The sequence below is a fragment of the Cricetulus griseus genome, chromosome 5 (genome assembly GCF_003668045.3).
Source record: "Cricetulus griseus strain 17A/GY chromosome 5, alternate assembly CriGri-PICRH-1.0, whole genome shotgun sequence".
NCBI lineage: Eukaryota > Metazoa > Chordata > Mammalia > Rodentia > Cricetidae > Cricetulus > Cricetulus griseus.
The window spans coordinates 145,988,932-146,003,942 of NC_048598.1; positions in this window are offsets into that span (position 1 = coordinate 145,988,932).

The window sequence follows — 15,011 nt, forward strand, 5'->3', positions numbered from 1 at the left end:
AGGTGGATAGCAAGCTACACATATTCCATTACATACCCATATTGCAATCTCATATTGAAGTGCATTGATGATATTTTAAATTTTCAATGGCTTGAGAAAAATAGAATAGGTGAATGACTGGAGAAATGGTATATGGAAAAGCTCAAAATGCCTTGTCATCTCATTTTGTTTTATGTGTGTTCAATGTGTTTTCTACATCAGCAGAATTACTGATGCTCATAGTTCTTTAATCTATGCATGTTCAAAGCCATTAGCAAGTACTACTACATGCATGTTCTAATTCATGGGTTGTATTTATCTGGAATGCCTTTCCAAATTTGAAACACAGTATTTTGTGTAAGTTTGAGGTTAAAAAAAAAAACAATAACAAAAGCAAAAAGCCTCAATAGATGCCATTGTTCTCAAATCTTTCCATTCCCACTAGATCAGCAAGAAAAATAATGCACTTACTATGATCAAAGAAAAACAGTATTAATAAAATAACATTGGTGCTAATGAGAAATGATATTTATTACAAATATTGTATATTTTGACATAAATATTAGCACCTAGTACCTAATCTGAGATGCTCCTCAAGTGTTTCTGCATAAATAAGTGCTAATACATGGTATTGGGCACTTCACAAATAATTTTGAAAAAAATGGTAGTTCATTTCCCTAAAGTTTATGTAACACTATAGCACATTCTCTCTTATCTTTTCTATTGTATCTTAATCATGTCAATGTACTCTTCCCCACTGCCCCCTTTAGTACCACATTGCTGGTACTAATGTAGTAATTTCTTAGCATATAGCCACTGCATATGAGCTCTTCAGACGATGAACTGTGGTTTACTTTTATCTCTGTAGTATTTATCAAGACTCTGACACTGAAAAGCAACCCAAAAGTACCATATCACCAAGTCCCTACTATGTGGCTTGACTTCTCTAATAAAATCATTGCTTTGCTTTCCCTAATAAAAATGGCCCAAAACAGATGGATAAGAAGAATTTTAAAGAAAACAATATCAGTTGATAAACAAGTGTGGTAATGATAAAACTGTAGCCCAAGTTTTTTTTCTGCATTGAGAATGATCGGCAAAAGCTCCTATAGGATATATGTGATATAGGTGATGAATCTGTAATAGCCAGATGTGCCAGTAACAAACTTTACCAAATTCATTGGCATAAAATAAAAAATAATTATATTGGCACAGAATACTTTCTCTTTAGAAAGCTATTGGAGTAGGCAATAACTCTATGACTGGCCGTTGCCTAGTCAACATCACTACACCTGTAGCTAATAGACATTGCACCTGCAACATGCCCAGAACAAAGGTCCCAGTCTCCTCACTCAAACCTGCTCCTGCACTACCCATGGATAGTTCTTGTTCATCCCTGCAGTGACTGACAGATTAAGCTCTTAATTGTTTAGGCTACAAAGCTTAGAGTCATTTCCAACTTTTCTCTTTGTGACACCATATCAGTAAATTCTATGAACACTGTCTTTGAGATATATGCATAGACTACTTATCATCTCCAACACTGCCACTTAGACCAGGTCACCACTTTCTCTTCCCTTTTTATTTACCGTTTTAACAGTTTCCTCACCTATCTCCTATCTACTTGTGGCCTATTTTGATCTATTCAAGCAGTACTTGGTGAACCTTTACCAGGATGTAGTAAAATTATGCAACTTCTTGCCCATTTCCTTTAAAGTCCCTAGGTCCCAGATGCCCCAAATTATTGAGATCATCTCTCCTTTCCTCCACTTTTCTCATCCTAGCAGCCATATTGGCCTCCTTCCTCTGTTTCTTGCTGCTCTTCCTGCTTCTGCCTTGGAGTCTTTACACTTACTCCCTTGGCTTAGAATATTGACCCACATACACACATGTTTCCGGCCCTTATATAAGAGCGAATTTTCAGTGAGGATTTACTTGGAAACTCTTAGCTTCAGTATACTGGAAAACACAGCCTTAACATTTCTGCATGCATAGAATGTGAGCTGAACTATAACTAGCAGAATGTGGTAAAGTGATCTTCAGAGTCTAGGCCCTTGAGTCTTCATGGCATCTGCTTTTGCTCTCTTGAGATGAGCCAGGGCCCATTGTAAAGAAACCTGCTCCAGACACTGAAGGACAGTAATTCACGTCAAGGGAGAGGTCCCAGACATGTAAGGGGCACCATCCTAAATTCTCTAGCCCCCGCAACACTAAAGACCCCTGCTGTCTCAGAATTAACTTAGGTGAGATTTGTAAAAGAGCCTTTTAGGTGATCACAGTCCTAATCATTGACATATTGAATTGTGAAAAATAACTTAAGTGGCTTGCTCTTTGGAGCCACTATGTTCAAGGAGATTTGCTATGTAGTAATAGGTAATAATAATAAAAAAAAAAACACTGAACAGTTTTAACCTTCCCTGATACGTTATTTCACTATTAGTTGTATTTGTCCTACTAACTAGAATATAAAAACTGTGGAGACAGGGATGATTATTTTTTACTTGGCTTACTTCTCTGTTCAGTATCTAGTAATAGGGTCAGTAAATAGGCTCTCAATGATTATTGACCAAATGAATGGATGGATGGATAAACAAGTGACTAAATACAGATTTGGGAAGGGTTTTGCACATCTGTCAGTATAGTCCTTTCATTTTTAAAATGGCGTGTCTGTTACCTACAAAGAATGAGTAATAGTGTCAGAATTGGACTACCGGAATGTAACAAGTCTTTCTCTGTACCATCAGCTCCCAAATAATGACATGGAGACTTCTTATTAATAATGAAAGCTCAGCCTTAGCTTAGGCTTGTCCTACTAGCTCTTATAACTTAAATTATTTTAATCTATGTTTTGCCTCATGGCTTTTTACCTTTCTTTCATCCTGTACATCCAACTCCCTCCATGTCTTGTTGACATTTGACACACACCTATATTCATCTCCTATTTCCTCTCTCTCTCTCTCCCAGAAGTCCCTCCTAAGCCTCCTGTCTAGCTATTGGCCATTCAGCTTTTTATTATACCAATCACAGCAATACACAGTGTACAAATGTCCCACAACATTGAAACTTCTGGCTTCTACCATGAAAAATTTAATTTTCCACATTTATACAATCTTTGTTCATTGAGGGCCTCTGTATAAGAATTTGAAATTTTATTATTTCTAATGGTAGAAGCCTAATTCCAACTGGCTTAGTGAAAAGGACAGGGAGTAGTGTCCATTGATTCTTATAGAAGGGAAGTTAGGGCTTTATGCTATGGATCAGTGGCTCAAATGTCATTATTAAAGGTCTGTCATGTTCTCAAAACTTCTTGGACAGACTCCAGCCCTAGTGTATTAATGACTCTAGAGGATAGAATTAGACTTTTCTGACAGAATTATACACAGTTACCAGTGACCTGTCCAGTGCTTATTCCTGAACCAGTTGCAGGTATTTTAATTTTAAAAATGTGGCTTGAGAGAGAAAGACACCATGTGACAGAGTTCAAGCAGAGGTTTTTTTGTTTGTTTGTTTGTTTTTGTTTTTATTATTAAAGGGAGAGGATTGTAAAAATAGGAAAGGGAAGGGAGGAGACTGGCCTCCAGTGACAGGAGCAGTGGGAGAGAGAAAAGAGGCAGAGAAAGAGAGAGAGTGAGAGAGAGAGAGAGAGAGAGAGAGAGAGAGAGAGAGAGAGAGAGAGAGACAGACAGACAGACAGACAGACAGACAGAGACAGAGACAGAGACAGAGACACAGAAAGAGAGATGGGAGGTAGGTAGGTCCCTTTTAAAAGGTAACATAATGAAGCAGCAGCTGAGGGCATATCTTGTCAGAACTCCAAAGGCAGGCCAGTACAAATGCCTACATACTAACAACTGGGATTAGGGGCATGGCTACTCTCTCACTAGTCAAGCCTTAATTATGGGCCTATTGCTTCAGATGCAGTTGAGGAGCAGGGGCTGCCTTCTCTTTGTGTAGGGTGGGTTTCCTTGTAAAAGGTGGGCTCTGTTACTAGGAGAATGAAGGTAAGGTATTCGAAAAACCCCAGATGTCTGTTTACACTAGTCAGCTAACTGTAGATATGCTCTCACCAATAGCAGAAAAAGGGCTGATTTTCCTTTTAGAAAAATACTAGTAATAAGAGAGGGAACATTTCATGTTGGATGGAAAAGCAAGCTGAAGTACTGGCCAATTAAATGAAGAATGAGAAAGAGAAGGAAGAGGAGGGGGAGGCAAAGGAGGAGGTGAAGAGGAGGAGAAAGAAGTGGGGGAAGGAGGAATTATCAGGCTTGGTTGGGATCTCTTACCCGACTCTAACCAGTAATCTACATCACAGGCTTAGAATTTAAAGGTGGGGTGGGGAGGAGTCGATATTCTTGAGAATCTATCAAGTCAGTATCCGTAGCTGCATCCACATCTGGAGTAAAAGTTGAAGTGTCTCAGAAAAGCCTGCCATGAGGAGACAGATGGTGGGGAGGGGGAGGCACTATGTTTTATTGGAAAAAATCACCATGTTTAAGCAGGATTCTGAGAACAGGCTAAAATGAGGATCTACATGGTCCATTATAGGGCAGTGCTGAGATGGGAGAAGGGAATCAATATGCCTCAGCCATGCTTAAGAGATGTTTTTCATCTGGAAAATGATCTTAGGACCACTTTTGCTATTTTGAAATCTGGCCCAAGCACTTGTGAGAAGATGACCTTTTATATATTACATTTTGCAGAGAACTATATAGAGTTGGATACAATATCTTGACCTAAAGGGGAAAAATGAAATAGAAAGAAAAATAGTGTTTGCAGGTTTTCAACCAAAAGGCGGTACATGACAGAAGGGAGATGAATGAGTAGAGGCTACAAACTTGGCCCAGTAGAGCAAGCTGTCTGAAATATCATTATCTGAAGGATTCGAGACATCTGCCTCATTTTGCATGAGCCACCATCAGCCAGTGACTTAGGGCAGGGACTGGAAATGTGGCGGCATTCTTCAAAGCATCTTGTCATTTCTTGGCTTCAGGGGCTTTGGAGGGGAGGGGCCTCAGAGGAGAAAAGGTTACTGATTTCCGAAAGGTTAGAGGTTCTTTCTTTTTCTCTTTCCTTTTAAAGAATAACACTTCAGCCTGATATTATTTTAGTATTTACCACTCCGTATTGTCTTAGACCTCATCTTGGCAAAGGGCTCCCAAACAACTGCCACTTTTAGCATTGCTGCCAAAAGGCGCCTTTCACAATAAAGCACGCTGTGCTTTGGCAGGAAATCAATAAAGTGAAAATCTGTTCTCATCATCCATACATTTACCATCACAATCAACAATCAAAGGCAAGACCTGGGTTCTTTATCCACAGGCTCCAGCCTCCCAATTTTCTGCTATGAAAGGCAGCATAAATTAGAACCCTTGGTTCCTGTTAGCTGGGCTTAATGGGTATGATTTATGAACCATTAAATGAGGTTATGTAAATTGATCCTTAGCAGAATGCTAGCGCCCAGGTGACAGGTGCAGCATGCTCGTCCACAAGGGTTCTGTACAAATCAGATTTCAGTGACATTCAGTTTGAGGAAAGAGAAATATGTTGTCAACAAGGAAGTGATTTAAATAGTGCCCTGGGTTTGTCAGCAATTATGCCTTTCTTCTTAATTGCTGCAAACTATATAAATTCTAATAGGAAATAAATTAGTAATTTACCAGTTAATGACAAGGGTATAAAGGAGAAGGGCTTAAATATTTTAAAAGCCATATTACCAGTGAGGCCATACACTGGGGTGATTTCCCTGATGCTGTTAAAGTTGAAGAGATGCTTTAAAACAGGAGTGTAAACTTTGACACAAGACAACTAAAATTGCAAGCGTTGCAGCAGAAAGCGACTGGATGCAGGGGGGAAATACCCTTATAGAACTAGCCCTGGTGTCCCCTGGAAAAGGAGTTGTCACAGGGGCTCTATTTTATACCATTTATCATTTGAGGCTAAAAACCACCATCTTTAAAAAAATCAGAGATAAATAAGTTGTTTTATATTTAAAACCTTTTTGGCGATCTGGCCTCTGATTGGTCCAGTAATAAACATGTAGCTACATGGTGAGACTGAGAGTGAGCAATGTGGCTGGTGCTGCACAGCTTTCTCTGGCTGCCTGGTTAAACAACAGACAGCAATAATATATTTCCTGCCATACACTTGGTTATGAAAGGGGCAAGCTTTATGCTTGACGTTGAACCCTTTTGGTTCTATGTCCAAAGGAGAAGCTTAGCTGGGGGGGGGGGAGAAATGAGTCTTAAGGAAGCATCTACAAATTACTCAGTTCTGAAAGTAAAGGGGAAAAAAAACTCAAATCTATTCCTCCGTCTGCACTTGCTCCTGCCAGTGTAGAAGAAGGCAATGGCCCTGTGAGAAAAGCTTCTCCCTTTAAAGTCAGTTCAATATCATCCCCAGCTTTTGTTTGAAGCTATTATTTTGCCTGTTTCCATGAGGCTGACCCCAGTAAGAGGACACATATGGATGTGATAGTCATGTCCTCTAGTCCCTGGCAGAGCCTATTAGAGGGCCCCGACAGGGGGTCTCTAACACTATTTTAATAGGCATTTCTGCTGTGCAAGTGGAGTTGTTTACGGACAGGGGAGATGATTTGACCCACTGTGGTGCTGTAGGAAAGAGCGATGGAAGGGCAAAGGTCAGATGTTTAAAGAGGCTTGTGACTGTGGCCCACTTGGAGAGGCTCTCCCCAGCAAAGGGAAATGCTGAGATGTCATTTGTGAACATAGAGAAGTGGCCCAAGAGGCCACAATTGAGAAAGTATAAAACAACTGACATCTACCGATGATCTCAGTGTTAGTGGGAATAGATAACCTGGAGGTGAAGAAGTGCTCTGGAAAGGAGTTTTGTAACTAGTGTGTGAAGAAAATGTTTGAGAATTCATGCTGCAGTGAAGGCCCCTGAGCTATTTCAAATATTAACACTGCTGCTAAGCATGTGGCTGTGGACAAGCTAGTTTACTTTCTAAGGTTCTGATAACTGGATTCTGTCATGAAGATTAAAGTCATGCATGGAGTAATTGATATATAGCAGACACTCAATGGATGATATATGCATATTTCATGTGTATATGATATATGTATAATCTTTGTGGTAATAAACTACATATATATACATACTTAGGCTCAGAATATTTCTTTGCAAAATGGAAATTTAAAAAGATTATTTATAGCATGGTGTTGCTCTGAAGATTAAACCGGTCATGTATAGGAAATGCCAACACAGAAGCTGTTGCATAGGAAGGGCTATATAGCAACGCTATTATGACAGTGACTCTGCATCTCTTGTCTCTGTGCTTAAGTATTCGCTAGCCTGCTTGGAGGAAGATACTAATGTACCGTAAGCTCCTAACCACACAGGAAGTAATTTTTTTCATATACTGTCTAAGTCTACAATATGAATATTCTGCCCACTCAATATATGTAGTGGCTTAGTGAGATTAAATAATTCATCAAAGTTGTGAGACCTCTGCTATGCAAGTTGAATAAATTATAGCATTGTATCTAGAGTGTTCAGAATGGAAATATGAACATTACAATGCATTAAATGGATAGATCCTATTCTGAATGTTCTACACACACACACACACACACACACACACACACACACACACACACTACAAACACACATATACACGAACAGAAGGGAATTTTTGGAAATAATGGGTGGGCTTATACTTTAGTTGTGGAGAAGGTATCAAGTTTATATGTACATATAAAAGGTAATCAAAGTGTATATGTCCAATTTATGCAATCATTTTGCATTATTATTTATACCCTAGAAAAAGAAAAACTAGTATGAAATAAAAACACATGCAATTTATGTATGAATTTAGGGACAATAGGTGAAGACCCTGTTTAGACTGAATCACATATTAGGCCAGGATAAAACATCACGGTCTGGGAAACAGTGGAGAGGAGCCATGCCAACAGGCTCTCAACTCCAAATCATCCAAAAGCACTTGGCTTGATTCCTGCACCATTTACCTTCCAGTCTCCATGCCTATATAAAAAACCAAGTTCCTATCTACAGGCTTCTAAACCACACCCCCCCCAAGACATTGAGTTTCTTTAAGGTTTCTCTGGAGCCACAGCCAAGGGAAGAACAGAAAACAGAGTCTGGGTTCCTCTTGAGATGCTTATCTATCTCTACAGAGTAAGCTCTGGGACTCTGGAGATGTTTTTAGCCCTTTATTCTAAGTATCTTTTCCAAATTATAGAGTGACTGCACTGAAACAAATTTCTACCAAAGCAACATCTCTTGGGTCTGTTCCGTGTAAGATGCTAAGTTGGCTGTTGAATAAACAACCTCTCCCTCCTGAAAACGTGCTCTCACAAGAGCTGCCTGCTCTCCCCTGCTTACTCTCTCAAGATGCATTTCTTTCAGGGATTGTGCTTTCAACTCACTTAAAAGCTAGAATGTGAAATGTTCTCCTAAGGCTCTTAACCTTTGCACAGCCGACCACCATTTCCTTGAAGAATATTTTTATCCCTACCCTATCTCTAAGTCTTATCTGTGTACTTTATCTTGTGAACACAACTCTATGCCCTAAGGAGCCTAATGCATTGGAAAATGTTCAATAAATAATCCAAAAGTGAGCAGCCATTGCCCCTTGGGTGGCGGACTGCAAGTATTCTCAATATTTTCTGTTTGTAGTGTGGGTCCCAGCTTTTGCTCCCCCAACCCTGACTAACTACTCCAAGAAACTTAGGCTACAAGAAGGCATCACTAATTGAACCAGTCTTCCTAATTGTGTTTTGTGACACTATGGTGATCACCTGTGGAAATTCAGCAGCGCCTCCACCACTGTGTCTTGGTAGAAGCTTCCCTTCTGCATTTCCAGGAAGAGGGAGCAACAAGAATATGAATTCCAGAGAAGGCTGCTGGGTGGGGGATAGAATGCAAATGAAGTTTTGTCTTCAAAGGGGAGAAAGAAAAAGAATGAAGGCTCATCCATGGTTAGGATCCTGTCTTTTTAGAATGTCATGGTGATGGGGGTGTGAAGATGGCTCAGCAGGGTAATGATGCCTGCCAGCAAGCCTGATAACCGGAGTTCAAGACCCAGATGATGGATAAGAAAACTGGTCCTCACATGCACACAGACAGTCATACACAAGATTAATTAAAATGCAATAATTAAAAGAAAGGATGCTCTGGCATTCGAAAGGTGTTACACTGAAGGGATACTAAAGTTTAAAAAATAATCTGAAAATAAATTTTACTATGCTTTGAAGAATTTAGATTCTGAAAGCCCAGTATTTCCAGAATATTTCTAGACACTTCTATTTGTCAGAAAAAATAGGTAACCTTGATTAGCTATTCTAGAAGTATAAGTGTGTGTGTGTGTGTGTGTGTGTGTGTGTGTGTGTGTGTGTGTGTGTGTGAATACCTCTTCATGTGAAACTATCTCATCTTCACCACTTGAACCAATGGCTCACAACTCTAGCTGTGTGCCAGTGTCACCTGGGATATAGAAAAGGATGCATAAACAGACATATTAAAGATTCTGATTTTCTGGCAAGGATCTGACATCCTTTTTTGGAAAAGCTCCCTCACAGCTTAGTTTGCCCAACCAGGGCTGAGAACCTCTCCTCTAAGCAGTGCCAGACCCTGGAGGCCCAAGTCGTACCATTTTCAGCTTTGCTCAGGGTGTTAGGACCTGATGAATGCCACTCAGCCCCAAGCCACAGTGTAGTGAAAAGATGATATGTTGATTGCATGTATGGAATAAGTCATCCTATGTAGTCACCACTTTCTGATGAATTCACTGAATGGACCTATTCTATAATACCAAAATACATTGACCTTTAGCAAAAATAGAACTTAGTGATCACAACTGCTATCTTTGTGAAGTCGTTTTCTCTCTTCTGGATAAATGTCCTGATTTAGCAGATTTGCTAAAACCACAGTCACCTTTAGCAAGTCTGAGGCCTGACATAAGCATCTTATTTGATATAGTAGATAAAACCAAGCAGCTGAAACTTCTAAGTCAAAGGTTAAGTCGAGTGTCCCAATTGTTTTAATTGAAAAGTTAATGCCTACTACAACAGACTAATGAGCTTAATCCTGTGGTTTGGTCCCAAATCACCATACCCTTTCTTTAGGGCCAAGCAGACAGCCCATAATGCTGGGAAATAGAGATGTTCTTGGAGCTGGAATCCCCTTCCACTCCACGCTCACAGTCTCCCTCCTCTCCAATCACACCATCATTATAGTAGGCATTTTTAAACCCCCTTTCATGTTGTGTCTCTCTCAAGGGCTTCCTGGTGCCAACCATTTCAGCATAGGTAGCCAGGCCAGCCTTCTGACCCTAAGCAGCCACCATTTTTATTACTCTTTAGAGTAGACCTTTCCCTCCCAACAAGGCCAGCAGTATTCATGGGTGTTGCTGGGCCATACCTGCCCAGCCTAGATCCTGATGCCTTTCCTACTTCTGTGTTGACCTCTGGCAAATGTGACCTGAAGTACAACCCTGAAATAGCTGTTCTGTGTCATAATAGATGAACCGCTGCTCTGGTCTTCCCTCTGGTCTTGGCAATGTTTTTGTTGCCCCAAAGTAATCCCCTGCTCTCATCCCATCTGACTCCTACCGAAAAACATAACACATAGTTCTTACCTTCAATGAAACATTTTTGTGCTTAGTTTCCTCTCACAAAAAGGTATGAAGTTCCTTGCCTATGCTGTTGTCCTAAGTTTACAGAATCCTAGATTGTTAGTTGTGCCAGATTCCACATCATTGAATAGACTGGTAACTTCTTTGGAGCAACTACTTAGCCTCCTGCTCCATTTTGGTAAAAGACAGCCAAGAGGGTTGATGCTCATGGGAGAGAATTGGTCTTCATTTCTCTGCTGGGATGAGTCCCAGTCAGCTTCTAGGCACTACTAGGAACTATGAGAATGGAAGAGCCCCACTATTCCACTGCCAGGTGAAGCAAAGAGAGCGAGACTAGGTACACCAACTAGAAGCAGCGACCAGAAAGCCTGAAACAGCATGGCTCTGCCTCTCCCGCTCGGTGGGTGTCAGTTCTCAGGAGGTTCTCATTCACTGGCTACATTCCCATAATCTCTTGCAGTCTCCTGTTACTCAACCAAATGCAACCCTCATGTTCGGAGACAAAAAAGAAAAGGTGTCTCTTTACATCCGCCATAGGATCCTGTAATAAAGGGGGCCTCAGACCTGGACTGGATTTCATTGGTGCTGTTACACTTCTGGATTTGAAGATGACAGATTCAAGCCTCCCTGATATTAGCAAGGGATTTCTAGAGCTTTTTGTACTTTCTGACTTTCTCATAAACCCTTATTTCAAACCTTTTCTGGATGATATTGATATTCTATTCACAGCACAGTTTTTAATCTTCATCTCTTGGCTGTAACAGGTAAACTGGAAGAAAGTTTAAGGAAAGCATCAACAACTTAGGACAGGTTGCAAAAAATGTTTGACTGAGCATTTCTCACCTCCGTTAACTCTCCCTCCTCATTACCTTTGTAAATTATAAGATGACTGCTATTAACATAAAAAGTTAGTCTCCTGGGATGGTTTGTTTTTGTCTTCTAGATACAATCTGGAATTTCTGGGGGAGGGAGTCTCGGTGAGGAACTGTCTTCTCAGGTTGGACTCTCAGAGATGACCTTCATTACAATGAAGTAGGAGGATTCGTCCATTGTGGATGGCACCATTCCCTACGTAGGAAGTTCTGGATTGTGGGGAACATACTGAGCACTAGCATGCTTGCATGTATTGATTGTTTTATGCTCTTGGCTGTGGTCATTAATATGACTAGATGCTTCAAGTTCCTGCAGTCTTCCCCGCAATAAGAAGCTGTAATCTGGAGTTGTGAATCAAATAAACTCTTTTTTTTCCTTAGGTTTCTTAAGTTACTTTGTCCTGGTATTTTATCACAGCAACAGGTAGTGAAACTAAGACATGGGTGTACATAATTGTGGAAATAATAACGTAACTCTTGAGCACATACATAAAATCTGTAATCTACCAACGAAAACAAAAACAAATGAAACAAAACATTGAAACAGAAGACATAAGAAGCAATGTGATGTCCTATCTCACTGTGCCTTATTATTATTTTTTTTTGCCTATTGCTTCCCTTTGCTTCTACTTCCTTATTTATTTTACTTTGGACCTTGTTGCTTTTGACATACATACATCATCTTAAACTCTTTCTCATAATAAATAAGGTGCACATAAAATAAACAGGGTTCATACCACTGATGGCTTTAAAGCCAGCCTAAGAAGCTTGACATTTCAGTTGGAAGATTTCTTATAAACCTGGAACCTAACATCAGAATAGATTCCTACCAGAGTAAAAAGTAAAGTATGTTTCTCAGATTATGTTTGCAACCTAAGACAGCTTCAGCATAATACCCTTAACTGTCTCTCCTGCCTGGCATGCGGTTCTGTTAAGGAATAAACTGCTAAGTTGCATTTCCAAGACTTCAAGGCTTTTCTGTTCAGAATCATGACTACTATTACTTCTAGGTTTATTCCCAAGCAATCTACAACCTTGTGGTTAAAATTAAAACATTCAGACATACAAATATACTATTATGTATCTGGAAACCAATTTCTGTAAAGTGTGCCTGGGTTACATACTAGGTCTAGTGAAAAGAAATTAATATAAAGCATCATGTCAGTCTAGCAGAGTTTTATTTATTGGTGTGTGTGTGTGTGTGTGTGTGTGTGTGTGTGTGTGTGTGTGTGTGTGTGTGTGTGTGTCAATGTAGGCACATGCATACATTGGAGGGCAATGTTCAGGATTCAATTCTCTCTTTCCACTGTGGGATTCAGGGATCTAACTTAGGTAGTACTCTGAGCTATCTTGCCTTGCCTCTAGAAGGATTGTAAATATTATAAATCTATTTCTCCACCCTTGAAATTCTAACTACAGAAGGTATGGTCAAATGTGAAAGCCAAGAGCTGGGGATGTAGCTCAGTGGCTGAGTAAACACTCAGCATGCCCAAGGTCTAAGTTTAATCGCCAGGACCCACATTATATAAATGGTGAATATAGAACTCTTTTTCATTCTTAGTTTAGGAATCTGATATCAGAAAATTATTTTCTCTTCTTTCTATTGATTGAAATTGACTTGACTAACATATGCACTCTAGGCATGTTATTATTCTTTCTTGGGGTCTACTTAATAAGGCTATTCTACTAGTATGTCCGTAACCACCATGGATTAAGAGCTTAAATACAGATTCTATTCTAATTATTGTAATGGCAAGGTACAGTGTACTCCATTCATATATTGAAAGGTGTTTTAAATCATGAGCCTATCATACCGCAGTTGGAGATCCTTAACCAAAGAGCAGTTGATGGATGTGTTGACCACACCAGTAGTCATGATAAGGCACCATGAATATCCTTTGTAGAGACCTTAAGTAAAGGCATGACTGAAATTAGATAAAAGTACCTTGAAGTTTGTGTGAGCAATTTGCAAATTTCACACGCACGCTTTCAAAGTTTTGTTGGAGAAACATGTTTAAGTTGAGGATTTAAAGGTGAGGAAGAATCAGTCAGGTGAGGGCAGAAAGGATGCCTCAGCAGACAGAGGATGTAAATCCAGACACATGGACCCATGGTGCATTCAGAGAACCAGAAAGTCAGTCTCGGGGACACAATGGGAAGAGATGAGGCCAGGGAAGGGGGTGGATACTTAGTGTGAATGTTCCTCTAAATCAAATTAAGACCTTTCCATGTTTATGGACAATGGAACACCATGAAGACACCTAAGTGACTTATTATACTGTAAATAGACATCCATCCATAGGGAGAGGGTTCATTCTCTTTATTTCCCACCATTCTGTGTGTTCTGGGGTAGGGGTGGGTGCTGACTCATCTGATCCCTCCATGCTAGTCCTGGGAATCTGTCAGGATCTATTTGCTTTGCTTTGCTTTGCTTTGCTTTGTTTTGCTTTAGCTCATTCCTCATTTTTAAAGTCTCAGTATGAAAGCTGAGTTCTCAGAGAGATCTTTCTTCATCATCACCTAACTAAAACCCCCAGCTTCCATCTGCCTCTCTGTTTCTACCCTTCACTTGGTTCCTTGTAGCATTCATCATAATTTGGAACTAGAATTTTCTTGAGGGACTAAACAATCATTTCTCCCCTGATTTAGAAAGCATAGACACTGCCTGTGTTAAGATGTGCTCACATTACCTTCAGGACAGACGGAGCTAGAGAGAGGTAATAGTTTGCTCCACACAAACACATGAAGATCTGGGAGTCTGGGCTAGGGTCACAGCAGTGGAGTAGTTCTAGAAATACTTGCAAGATATCAGTGAGATCAGATGGTTGGAAAGGGAAAGCCCACGAATCTCCAGGTTTCAGGGATTTTCAGAGTCTCCAAAGGAATTGAAAAGAACTATTAATGGCTGCTAATGGAAATCATACAATAAACAATCTCAGAAAGATTGCTCCAAAGCCATATAAAGACTCTAAAGCTATTATTAATAGTTAAACTGCAACAGTGCAATGAGCAGGAAAAGAATACTGATTTATAGCCTGGAAAAGGATTTCAAAATGTTGCAATCAGAAGCAAATGATCAGTGGGTTTTAGAAGCAGAGCAATTCCTTGTTTGATGGCGATCACTCAAGTAATTCCTCAGTTTCAAAATAGAGCAAAAGTAGGTTTAAGGTTTGAGTGACACCGGGTTGTCAGAGTTGAGTAAGGTTTTAGGATAGTGCTAGTGAATATGTATACACAGTTGCATAACTAAAATACCAATAAAAATAGCTTCCATGACCCTTATAGCGTTTAGAAAAATAAAACAATAAAATGATAATCTTAAAAATATACACGGCAATGGCCAGTTTATTAGGTATTTTCTACATGGGGTACCCATTTTGATTATTAGTTCTTTGTGAAGTGGATTTTATTGGTCAAGTGACTTACCCAGTATCATATAGTTAATTAATCACTGAGCAGGACTCTGATAGAAAAGATACTAGAACACTTCAGTTTCAATTTGGACAGTTTCCTAAAAGACCCATGTGTCAAAGACTTCCCCAGCTTGG